This window comes from Panthera onca, chromosome E2 (genome assembly GCF_046562875.1).
Source record: "Panthera onca isolate mPanOnc1 chromosome E2, mPanOnc1 haplotype 2, whole genome shotgun sequence".
Taxonomy (NCBI): Eukaryota; Metazoa; Chordata; class Mammalia; order Carnivora; family Felidae; genus Panthera; species Panthera onca.
The window spans coordinates 40169726-40182469 of record NC_138353.1 but is presented as its reverse complement, the minus strand read 5'-3'; positions in this window follow the sequence as shown (position 1 = coordinate 40182469).

Below are 12744 nucleotides of genomic sequence, written 5' to 3'. Positions count from 1 at the left end.
CATAAGAGTTTATTAGATGAATGACTTCTTAGAAATGTTGCTACACTTTGCAAATGAATAATAGGGTATGTAAGAAAATGCTCAAGGAAATTTTATTTTTTCATTCCATGATATGATTGACAGTAATATGTACATATTTATCTGGAAGTAAAAATGAAGCTTAATCAGAACTAGACTCTAATTCTCTGATGATTTCTCCCAAGACACACCTTGATGCAAGAGAGAAAAGTTATGTATTATTTTTCCCTATTTTATTTTTTTAATTTTTTAAACATCTTCAAAGAAGCTACTGGAAAGGATCTTAAATACAAGAAAGATGAGACTTATAGAGAAAAAAACCAGAAATTTCACCAGGGATTCTATTTCATCACGTGTATATGATAAGCTATGTTCTGATTCTACAAGGTGGTATTAAGTAGCTGAAAGCAGAGAGATTTTAAGTTTTGTTTGTATTTTTGCAAAATAAAATAAAGTGTATGTTCATGGTGGAAATTTCAGAAACATAGAAAAGGATAAAGATGAAACAAATGATTAATAATTTCAAAAATTATTGAAAACTGCTGTAATTATTTTGGGGATTTCTTCCAAACATTGTCATAGAAATGCTTTGCATAAATGTGTGCATTATTAGGCATACTGTTTTAGCATTTTTTTTTATCTTTACATCTTCACTCTCAGGAAAACAATGGTTAATGAAATAACAATATATTTTGGAATAGATTAACCACGATTTATTTGTGTTGAATATGTCCAGTGATTTCTGATGTTTTGTTAAAACAGTAACTATAATAAATATCCATTGATACAGAGATTTTCCTGCATTTCTTTTGGATAAATTCCTAGAAGACAATTACTGAGTCAAATGACCTTCAGTTTTAAAGCTCTAAATGCACAAACCAAATGAATTTTTAAATCAAATATGATTTTCACTAGTACAATTTTTCCTTCCTTCCTCCTTCTCTTTCTCCCTGTCTCCTTACTTTTCTTTCTTTCTTGTCTCCTTCCTTCCTTCCTTTCTTTTATCGGAATAACCCAGTGTCATGGTTCCCCCCATGAAATGACAATGCTATTCCTTTTTGAGAGGCATATAACCATTCTAGAATATAATGCTATCACTAACTGCTAACTCTATAATTGAAACATTGCCATGGTACCATGAAGTATGAAGTATATTTTTCAGAGTACTTCAATCTGGAATTGCCTTGAAATTCCATTGCAAGACAATTTCTGGTTTCAGCATAAATTTCACTTAAAAATTAATTCTACTGGTGTTATGGTACTCTTTCTTCTCATGACTCTTCAATTTTTCAGAGGCACAGTTTATCGAAAGATAATAGTCAAATTTGTTACATGCTCCATATCCAGTATTATGTTTAGGACTTCACCTGCATTAGCTCATTTAATGTATACAATAATGTTATGAAAAAGACACTAGTATTTTGTTCTCATTTTACAGGTGAAAAAATAAAGAATCAGAACTATTAAATAATTGTCCTGGGTCATGATACTACTGTATTATGCTATCCATTCTGTGGGTTAGGAAATTAAGCAGGGCACACAGAAATAGTTTATCCCTTTTCTATAATGATGGAGGCCTGAGATTGGGTATCTTAAAAAGCTGTAATGTCTGGGACAGTTCAACTGGGGCCATATATTTAGGAACTTTCTTCTGGCTATCAGCTGAATTCTTCACTTCTTCCCTACCTGATCTCTATGCGGTCTGACATGTCCAATGTTGCTTATTCACTTACACGTCTGATGTCTGAGCTAGGATGACTATCACAGCCAGGACATCCAGGCATATTTCCATCTTTATGTGGCATTTCCACATGGCTAGTTCAGGTTTTCTCACCGCATAGCAATTATAGGATAGTCAAACTTATTATATGGTGGCTGGCTTCTCAGAGTGAAAATTCCATGAGATTTATGATGGGGACTCAGAGGTCACACAACCTAGCTAATGCCATATTGCATTGGTCAAAAGGGAGTCATAGGCTTAGTCTAGAAAACAAAAACAAAAACACAGGAGGTATAGACCCCTACCTCTTAATGAGAGACATGTCAAAAAATAGTGGCCATTTTAATCCATTATACAAGGTTTGTTGGACTCAAGAACTCATAGACCATTCTTGAGTAAAGACATGGTTGACTATTTCTCAGTAAAGAGAATTTTACAACAATGCCAAAATTCCTTACATAGTAACCATGTACAAAGTGGAGTTCTGTGGAAAACTGGGAAATCTGGGGAAGACCTTTATTACTCCAACTCCATTTTCCATGTTACATCTGCCCAAAGGGAGAAGTACTGAGATAACGCTTTCAGCTTCTCTACCCTCAATTCTCATTGTCTCTTTTCTTTCTCTCTTCTTCTTCTTCTTCCTCTTCCTCTTTCCCCCTCCCCCTCCTGTTTCTACTGCTTCCTCTTCCTCTCTTTTTCCTTCTCTTCCTCCCCCTTCCCCTTCTTCTCCTTTTTTCCTCCTTGTCCTCCTTTCCCATTGTCTTTTCTCTTCCTTCTCCTTCCCACTAGATGATGAAAATTTATTTGGTAAAAGTTTTAATGTTTTGCCTCCCTTAGCACCTGCCTACTTGCCAATCAGAGATCAAAGTTCTCTACCAGTCCATGCTCTCAGTCTATGGTGATGGTGAGAGTAGTGGATGGAAGCCAGCATCTGTCCTTCTGTGAGTGGCTAGGAAAGTTTAATTCAAGGACAAACTTCCAAATGTCTTCAATATAAGCCAGTACATATAATTTGATATATATCTGACTTATTTGTCTCCATTTAAACTGGCTGGAAATCCGAACACAAAGTTACATGAGCAATAAATCGGTCCCTTCAGATTCCAGTACACAGTGAATTGACCTAGTGTTGACCTCAATCTCTTGTGAAGATAAGAATACCGAATTGAATATATTGAGTTTATTTTCATTTTTTCTATTTTACAAATGTACAAAATATATAATCTTTATAAATTCTAATATATGCTTTTAAAATTACTCTTTGGTTTACTTGTTCTTTTTCATACTATTTTATACTAATACTAATACTAATTTACAGAATAGTGTTAAAATGATATTGGTACAAACTTAATTTTCTTGATCCAAATGTCTCTAATGTTTTACTATTAAGTGGAAGTTAGGATATTTATCATTTTACTTAAAAAAGAACATTTATGAGAAATACCTTTCTCAAATGAGATGGCCGTGGGCCTTTTTTTTTTTTTTTTTTTTTTTTAATCTTATTACATTTACATCTAGATGGTTGTTTAGGAACATATTTAGAAATTCTAAAGTTTTCTTTGGGGTTGGGGGCAAACTCCACTTCATGAGGGAGAAATATAGATGTTTTCATATCTACAAATGAGAAGAGTTTTTACAAGTATTTTCTTTGTATTGATGTACTGATTTTCATGAATGAAATTGTGCTATAGTTTCTTTGTGTGTTTCCTCTCTTTGTCAGGTTTTAGTATCAGCCTTTTGCTAAGTTCATAAAATGAATCTGATAGCTTTCCACTGAAAATAACTGCTTTGATTAGATTCTTTAAACATATTAAATTGACACGTTAATTTTGGTGACTATTTAACTGATCACAAATTACTTTAGTCAGAAGGTCAATTAGTAGAAACATAGAACCTGTAAAATATTTAAAGACACAGCTAATGGGCTGGGGAATATGTGTTTAGAAACAGACACAGGCAGTATCTCTTGCATATAAACATTTCACCAAGGAAGGGGAGTTTATATATTTGTTGTTACTTTTCTAAGAGGAAAAAAGGAAATCAATGCTATTCAGTTTTGGACGGACTTTGGCCACACAGCCTCATTTGAAGAGATAGCAAGTTAGACCAAACACCAGCTGAATACAAATACCCTATTTACCATGTATATCAGAAATTAACAGCATTTAGAGTTTTCATGACAATAGTATAACAGGCTGACGCTTAATGAACTTATGAAGAGAAGAAGAATTAAATCCAAGCCCAAATTTACCCATTCAGCAAACATTTAGAAAACGATGGTTATGAGGTCAGGCAGGAAGCTAGGCACTGGGTCACAGGCATGAAGAAAGAGAGGATAATTATTATGCCTTTAATAAAGTAGTATAAATGGTTACTGAGCTCTCACAAATGCATTCATTCATAATGCTTACTTACTGGCATAATTAGAGTGATATTTCTCTCATCATATATGCACAAAGTTTGAGGGAGCACTGTGATCAGAAGCGTCTATACCTTCCTTCTTTTTTCCCTTCCTGTCAGTTAAGAGAGATAGGGAGAGAGAGAGGACAAGGAAAAGTCAAATTTAAGGTATTACACTGCAGCCTTTTGTATCGCTGCAGTCTTTATCTGCTCTTCCACGTTATAACGTATCATGTTTAATAAATGAAGGTTGTAATGAAAAATCTTAATATCAAGCATGCCTATGCTGCAAACTTTCTAACACCATCATCCATACTTTGAAATCCTATGCATCCTTCAGATCCAATTCCAATGTCTATCTCCTTTATAGGAAATCTTCTGAGGTTGTCAAATAAAAGGCAGATATTCTAGCTAACATTTCTTGTCACCTACTACAGGCCAAGAGCCCTGCTAGGTTCTCCACAAATGCCATTTCAGTTAGTCCTCACAATTCTTGACAACAAACATCATTTCGCACTCTGCAGTTCAGGAAACAAAAGCAAAGCAAGGCAACTACACTGCCCGAAGTCTTCAACTAGTCAATAGCACAGTCTGGATTTAAATCTATGTTTTCTTTTCTTTTTTTTTTTTTTTTAAAGGTTTTTTTTAATTTTTTTTTAATGTGTATTTATTTTTGAGACAGAGAGAGACAGAGCATGAATGGGAGAGGGTCAGAGAGAGAGGGAGACACAGAATCGGAAGCAGGCTCCAGGCTCTGAGCTGTCAGCACAGAGCATGACGTGGGGCTCGAACTCACGGACCATGAGATCATGACCTGAGCCGAAGTCGGACGCTTAACCGATTGAGCCACCCAGGCGCCCCAACCTATGTTTCCTTAAATTAAAAAAAAATCCCTATTTATTCCATGATACCAGGCGATATTTTCTCCAAATTTCTATATAATGGTTTTGACCTGCCTTAAAGTTCTTAACACACGTTACCTTGTCTTACACATCAACACGGGACCTGGTATGTTGAAAGCACTATTAAATTTGACTTAGATTTGTTTGTATACATTAGCTAGAAACCAGGTAGATGTCACATTCAGTAAATGCCTGATGTACATGTAATTGGACACATTCATAAATGGTAACAGACAAGGACACCTTTGAATTCATGCCTGTCAGAATATGGAATAAGATGATTAGAGGAATAAAATTTGCCCACTTCAAAAATATTTTATACCTAACAGAATACAATTTTCTCTTGCAATGTTTCTTGATGCTTGGCTATCTTTGGAGAACTTATTTTCCTTTAAGGGCTGAATTAAAAAAAAAATCCCTCAAAGAGTAGGTTATTGCAGGCTAGACAGATGGGGTACTTGTCTATGAATGTGCCACTCACCTTACAGTTACTGATGGCTGTTCTATTAATCACTGGCACAGATATTTACTAGAGCATGTGGTTCATATTGGGCAATAGGACCAAATTAGACCTCTCTTACAGGAAAAAAATTCCCCATTAGCCACTGAAAGCAACCCCAGGAGATGACAATTACAAGCTAATAGGGTCATTTATTTTTGTGTTTGTATTTTCAACTGAAAGAAATACATTAACTGCTATGGGAGACCTCCAGACAGTGTGAAGGAGCTAAAGGAAAAGTTTATTCTCTCACCTGCAAACTAAGCCATGAGCCAGACCACTATGGTATGACCCAGGCATCGCTACACAAAGTTAAATGCAGATGAGGAGAGTTGCTAAGTACAAAGCTATTTAGAAGGAATAAGTGAGTCTCAGATTCATCGGAAAACCACAAAATAACATGCAAGATGGGAAGCTAAGTCAATCTTCAACTTCAGAGTTGGAAAGTAAGGAGATACCATGATTCAACAACAACTTTACACCACAGTGGGTATAGAGCTTTATTTATATGCACACAAATACACACATTTCTTGAATACTAACAAGAAATCCATGTATTGATTTTGTAGGATCACTGGCAGGGTAGATAGAAGAAAAAGTATCTAAATGTATAAGTGACTGCTATAAAAAAGAGAAGTACCATGAGAGTGTAAAATTTCTATGAGACAGAGAGAGAGAGAGAGAGAAAATTCGTAGAGGAGTGAGGAGTAGAAGTCTGGAGAAAGTGATAGAATGGGCAACATATTTCCTTTTATTTTTTTTTAATTTTTTTTTTTTAACATTTATTTATTTTGGGGACAGAGAGAGACAGAGCATGAACAGGGGAGGGGCAGAGAGAGAGGGAGACACAGAATCGGAAGCAGGCTCCAGGCTCTGAGCCATCAGCCCAGAGCCCGATGCGGGGCTCAAACTCATGAACCGCGAGATCGTGACCTGAGCCGAAGTCGGACGCTCAACTGACTGAGCCACCCAAGCGCCCCCATATTTCCTTTTTTAGGCATCTGAAATCTTCCATTTTACGTAAGCATTTGCACTTTGTCTGTCTGCATTTGTGAAATCATTTAGAAAAGATCTTTGATTGGCATGAGTGTGACTGGAAAACAGGGTCTCCTGTGTGGAAGCTGAGGGTGTTGGGAGCTTACCAACACTGCTTGTCTCAGCGTCCTATGCCTTGCAGGCTCCTTCAGAGACTCTCTTTTATTAAACTTCCCTCAACTGCTCTCATTGAATGTGTCATCATATTCTTGTGCAGAAACCACAAATGCTGCCTTCTGATTTAGGGATCAGTGAAAGAACATTTTATTATTATTATCTTTTGTTTGTTTGTTTGCTTGTGTGCTCCTTTTCCCTAAGATGATATATGGTATCAAGTGCATATGCATTCCACACAAGGGGCATCTGCACGAGTGGAGAGAGGTGACCTCCCTGCGAAAAACACAAGTAATTTGTCCCTGGAAATACTCTTCATTTCTATATTCGGAGCCTAATAGCTGTAACGACACTTTACTGGTGGTGACTGATCAGGACTGTCTTCTCAGGGACCTGAAAGTACTTAGAACTATTCGAGGACTCCAGGAGAAAGAGCTTCCTCATGTGGATCTCTCACTAAAATGCAATCAAATTAGTGAAAACATTATGATCTTCTTGTCGCCATAAATACTTTAGTTCTCTAACCTACCAAAACCTAAATCCAGTTCTTATTATTTTCAAAGTGATCATGACTGGAGACATTCGCTGCAACATTATATATGCTAGAACACTCAAGGATGTAAGCAAGAGGAGTGGTGTTGGGCATGCTAGGGAGGGGGCCACATGGAAGACGTCTTTGAGGAGCTCTACTAGACTGGGAAAGAGCCAGAGCTGAGCACGATTCTCCAGTTTTCTTGTGACTGGAATAATCACACTGCTTACACCAAGTCTGGGCTACAAGTCTCCACTAAGTTCCATCTGCAGATCTCGCATACCATGGACAACCAGAGCATTGAAAGAGATCCGTGAAAATCTAAGGGATTGGTCAGATGAAGATTCCGTACCTATAATTGGGGGTTGAAGTGAATATGGAGAAGTATTTCCTAGTCAAAGAGTAGAATGCAGATATCCTGATTATAGTGATGAATCAAGTACCTATTCATGATAGGTGCTTGGATCACACAGACCTGGTTTTGAGTTCTGGTCCTTCCTCTGTTGTGGAGTAGCTAGGTGATTTTGAGAAATACACTGAGGATAGATATAGATATAGATAAATTATATATATATATTATTATATATATTATATCTATATATATGTGGATATATATATTATACACACACACACACACACACATATATATATATATATATATATATATATGCACACATACATACATATACACAGAGAATATATAAAAAGTGTTTAGAAGTGTGTTAAGAAATTATCCAGTACTCAGTGGTCAGTAGGTGCTATTATTTCAGCAACATTTTTTTTTGGTATGGCAAAACATGTACATTTACTCAATTAGCAACACTTCACACTTTCATTTGTAACACTATTTAAGCCTAAACTTCTGTTCCATAAATCTTAAATTTTATTTTTTCTCAAAACATATTGCTATGAGGGAGAAAAAAATGTGTCTCTCTTAGGAGATGTCTATTATTTTTCTTTACCTACAACACTATATTCCTTTGATTTTATTTTTTTATTTTTTTAAAAAAAAATTTTTAACGTTTTATTTATTTTTGAGACAGAGAGAGACAGAGCATGAACGGGGGAGGGGCAGAGAGAGAGAGGGAGACACAGAATCGGAAGCAGGCTCCAGGCTCTGAGCCATCAGCCCAGAGCCCGACGCGGGGCTCGAACTCATGGACCGCGAGATCGTGACCTGAGCTGAAGTTGGCGCTTAACTGACTGAGCCACCCAGGCGCCCCTATTCCTTTGATTTTATAAGAAGTCTGGTCAACAGGAAAGCACAAGTAAGTTCAGCACTTATACAGATTTAGAGATCTGTTTATCTAAGGAAACATTTTGTCATTATCTTGTTTTGTCCCTGCCTGGTTCCCGAAGAGACAAGGACCAGACACTGAAAATTAAAAATATATCTTACAGTCCATTCGAAACACATTAGTATAGATCTGAAACAACAGTGCCAAACAATAGCAATTGATGTCATCACTCAGAATATCTGAAGAACATACAAAAATTCTAATCCCTGTTTTGAGATACTTAGCATATTTCACACACTCCAATGAGGATACTCCACTTGACCAAGGAAAATAAAACCATAAATGAGTAAGTACTTGAAATAATCTTGTAAATATTACCAATGTAAATATATCCAAATATACACAGGAGAAGCCAGTAGAGCAGGGGAAAGTACAGGATTTTCCAACAGTGAAAAATAAATGAAGATAAATACATATAATAAATTCACAGTACTTATTCTTTCATCACTGAAATATGTTTATATTTAGTAGAAAACACACTGAAATGATCTCTAGATTGACATGTGCTCTACGAAAAGATATCTTTAGAACCGGTGATCACCTTGATTTTTCTTCTGAAATACTGTAATAAATGCATCAAAAGTTGTATCTCAATAATACAGATTTGGTTTAACTGGAACCTCCCTTTGTGTTCTCCATGTTATAATGATTATATTGGTGTCAATCATACCTAGAATTCAAGATGGTCTTGTAAGAAGAAAAGTACAGGAACTTTCCAGGTTGTATGGGAGAATTGGAGATCCCATCAGGCTTTCTATTCTCACTTCATTTTAAAACTGAAATATATGCCAACTGTTTTACTTTATGGGGATCTTCCCATCCCACTGAATGCAAAAGAGGGCCACTTATCTAGGAGTCCATAAATGTGGGAAGTGGTGGCTGGCAAGGTTGTATAAAGTTTACTTTCACATATCCTAAAGCTACAGATGAGGTCTGTCTCTATTGAGAGAATACAACGAGTCCTGGTTATGATGATTATTTCCCAAGGCATAAGAGTGAGGAGGAGTTATCTGAATAAAGTATCTCTATAGGATATTGGAAATAAAATAGCTCTTTCGATATCTTTGGATTAAGTGGTTATTTAAGTTTAGGCCACAGAGATATAAACTATCAAGTAAAATAGTAACTGTTAATAATGGAGAGACAGAAGACATGAGGTTTGGGGCCTACTTATATTGTTAAGGATTGTACTAAATGCCAACATTTGTCTCAAATATTCTATTGTGGGTAGGAATTATCACCTTCATTATATAATCATGGATACTCGGAACTGAAGTAACTTCCTCAAATTTTCAGAGTCCCCTAAAGCCTTTCCTACAGTACAAAGTTTGTCTCAATAAGCAAATCAGAACCAAGATTCATTTTTCGTTTGTGATCCTGTCCCAGAATGAGGGAGAGAGAGAAAATAGAAAATCATCCTCCTGGTTTTATATAGGATCAGTTTAATTTGGAATCTCAGTACCTGGACCATGATGAAATACATAATAGAGGTTCAATACATGCTAGCCTCCATCAGTAGCTGTGTCAGAGAGGATTATCACAGCAGAATTTTATTTACTTGACTGACTTCAGTGTCCTTGAAAAAATTAGCATACCTAAATAATGTACTACCGAAGAAGGAACTAAAGAATATTTATACTTACCAAAGTAAAAATATGGGTAAAGTCTATACCCAACCTAATTCCCTATTTTTCTGCATAAGTGCTTCATAGATGGTTTATTACACAATTAAAACTATATAAGGCACATAAGAATGGTAAATACAGTGTTTGATCTATAAATGTATTTGCTACCCAAACAGAACAAATTCAGCATCCTTAAAGGACTGAGGAACAAGCCTTTCGCTACTTCCCACTCACAGCAGACAATATAATCCATACTGATAACTGGTCCTTGTACATAATGCTCACCACCTTTACAATTAGAGCCTACTATATGAGACCAAGTTGGACAAAATAACCCCAAGAAAACAACTGTTTACAGAGCAGAAAAGGTTGCTAATCACCTTTTGCTTCCTGGAAAGAAGAGTCCCCTGCATGTGATGCACTTAGAAGCGTAAGGCAATGGAGTCTGATAGAAATGCCGGCTTTACCACACTCCTTTTGTTCAGAAAACAAGTAGGAAGGTAGAATGTGCCACTTCAGGGCAAGAGATACAGATATAACAGTATCTTGCAGGAAGATGGAAATTGCTCAGAGGCTACAAACTGACCTGCTTTCCTTATAAGGAAAATACTTGTCTACACCACAGATCTATACTCCTTTTTCTGAACAAATGCCACTTTCTAGATATGTCCTTCCCCTTAACAGAATGCAAAATCAGAAAATGAAGCAAATTAAAATTGACTTAACAAAAGCACAGCTACCTCATGAACCCATGAAAACAAAACCCATGAAAACTGTATGGTCATGAAGACTATGTAGCTAAGAGGTTGCTTCTCATTTTTTCCCCAACTGCAGGAGTAAGAAGGAAAAGTTTTGTTACATTAAAAAAATTTTTTTAACATTTTATTTATTTTTGAGACAGAGAGAGACACAGCATGAATGGGGGAGGGGCAGAGAGAGAGGGAGACACAAAATCCGAAGCAGGCTCCAGGCTCTGAGCTGTCAGCACAGAGCCCGACGCGGGGCTCGAACCCACGGACCTTGAGATCATGACCTGAACCGAAGTCGGACGCTTAACTGACCGAGCCACCCAGGCACCCCAAGAACTGTTACATTTTAAATGCTTGGGATTTTTAGTAGATATTCTAGTATTTTTTTTTTTTCATTTACTCTACTTGTCTTTGTTAAATATCTTCACCTTTTTTTAGAAACATGGGTTAACCTTGGATTGATCTTAATTGTTTTATGAAATCGGTGCCATGGGGAGAGTTCATTATATCACAACTCTAGCCTAGTGCTATGCACATGTGTGTGCAAGTTCATGTGTGCATTCCATTAATGTATACTTTATGTACAAATACAATTCACAGACACTAGGTATACAGATGGCTGGCTTTTGACAAATGTATGCATTAATGCAATCACCACCTCAATCAAGATAATGAACAGTTCCATTACTCTAGAAAATTCACTCACCACTCCTCAACCCAGGAAATGCTTTTTAAAAATACAAATTAGTTTTGCCTGTCCTGAAATTTCACACAAATGGAATCCTATAGGATAGACTCTTTTGTATGAAATTTCCTTTGTTCAGCAAGGGAACTATGAGATTAATCCAATGAGTAGCTTGTTCCTAATTATTGCTGAATAGTATCCATTCGATGGATGTATCACAGTTTATCTATTCAACTCAGATATTTAGGTTTTTAATTGTTTTGGACTATTATAAATACATCTGCTATGAACATTTGTGTACAAATCCCTTTATGGATTTATGCTTTCATTTCTCTTGGGAAAATTCCTAGTAGAGAAACTACTATGCTAAATGTATGGTTCTTTATAGGAACATGCCAAAAGTTGTTCTGAAAGTGGTTGCAACATTTTATACTCTTGACAGTGTATGGGATTCCAGTTGTGACACGTTACTGCCTGGAATTGGTATTCCATGTCTCCCTTTATTTTGGCCACTTTATTAGGTGTGAAATTGCATCCCATTGTTATTTTAATTTTCATTTCCTGGATGACTAATGGTATTAAGCATCATTTCATGTACTGTTTGCCATTTGTATATCTTCCCAAGTGAAGGGTCTAAGAGTTTTTGACAGTAGTTTATGCTTCTTCCTGAGTTATGTGATTTCTTTATATATTAGGGGTTTAAGTCCTTTTTCAGATATATGTGCTAAGAATATTGCCATCCAGTACTCACATATTAATATTTTAGATGGTATATTTTAAAAAGTAGTTTTTATTTTAATCAAGTTGAACTTTATTTTTATATGTTAAATGCTTTTTATGTTCCATGTTAGAAGTCTTTGTCTAATCCAAGGTTGAAAAATATTTCTCCTATGTTTTCTTCCAGAGATTTTATGGTGTTATTTCCAATGCAATTTTTATGAATTTTTTTATGAAGTAAGGTAGGGGTCAATTAAAAAAAAACTTATATTACATATGGATATTCAGTTTTCTTTTTTTTCCCAGCACCATTTGTTGAAAATATTATGAGTGAATTCCCATTGAGCTACTTGGGCCATTAACTGAAAAAATCAACATATATATGTGTATATATATACATACATATATATATATATATGTATACGCATATATATATATATATGTGTATGT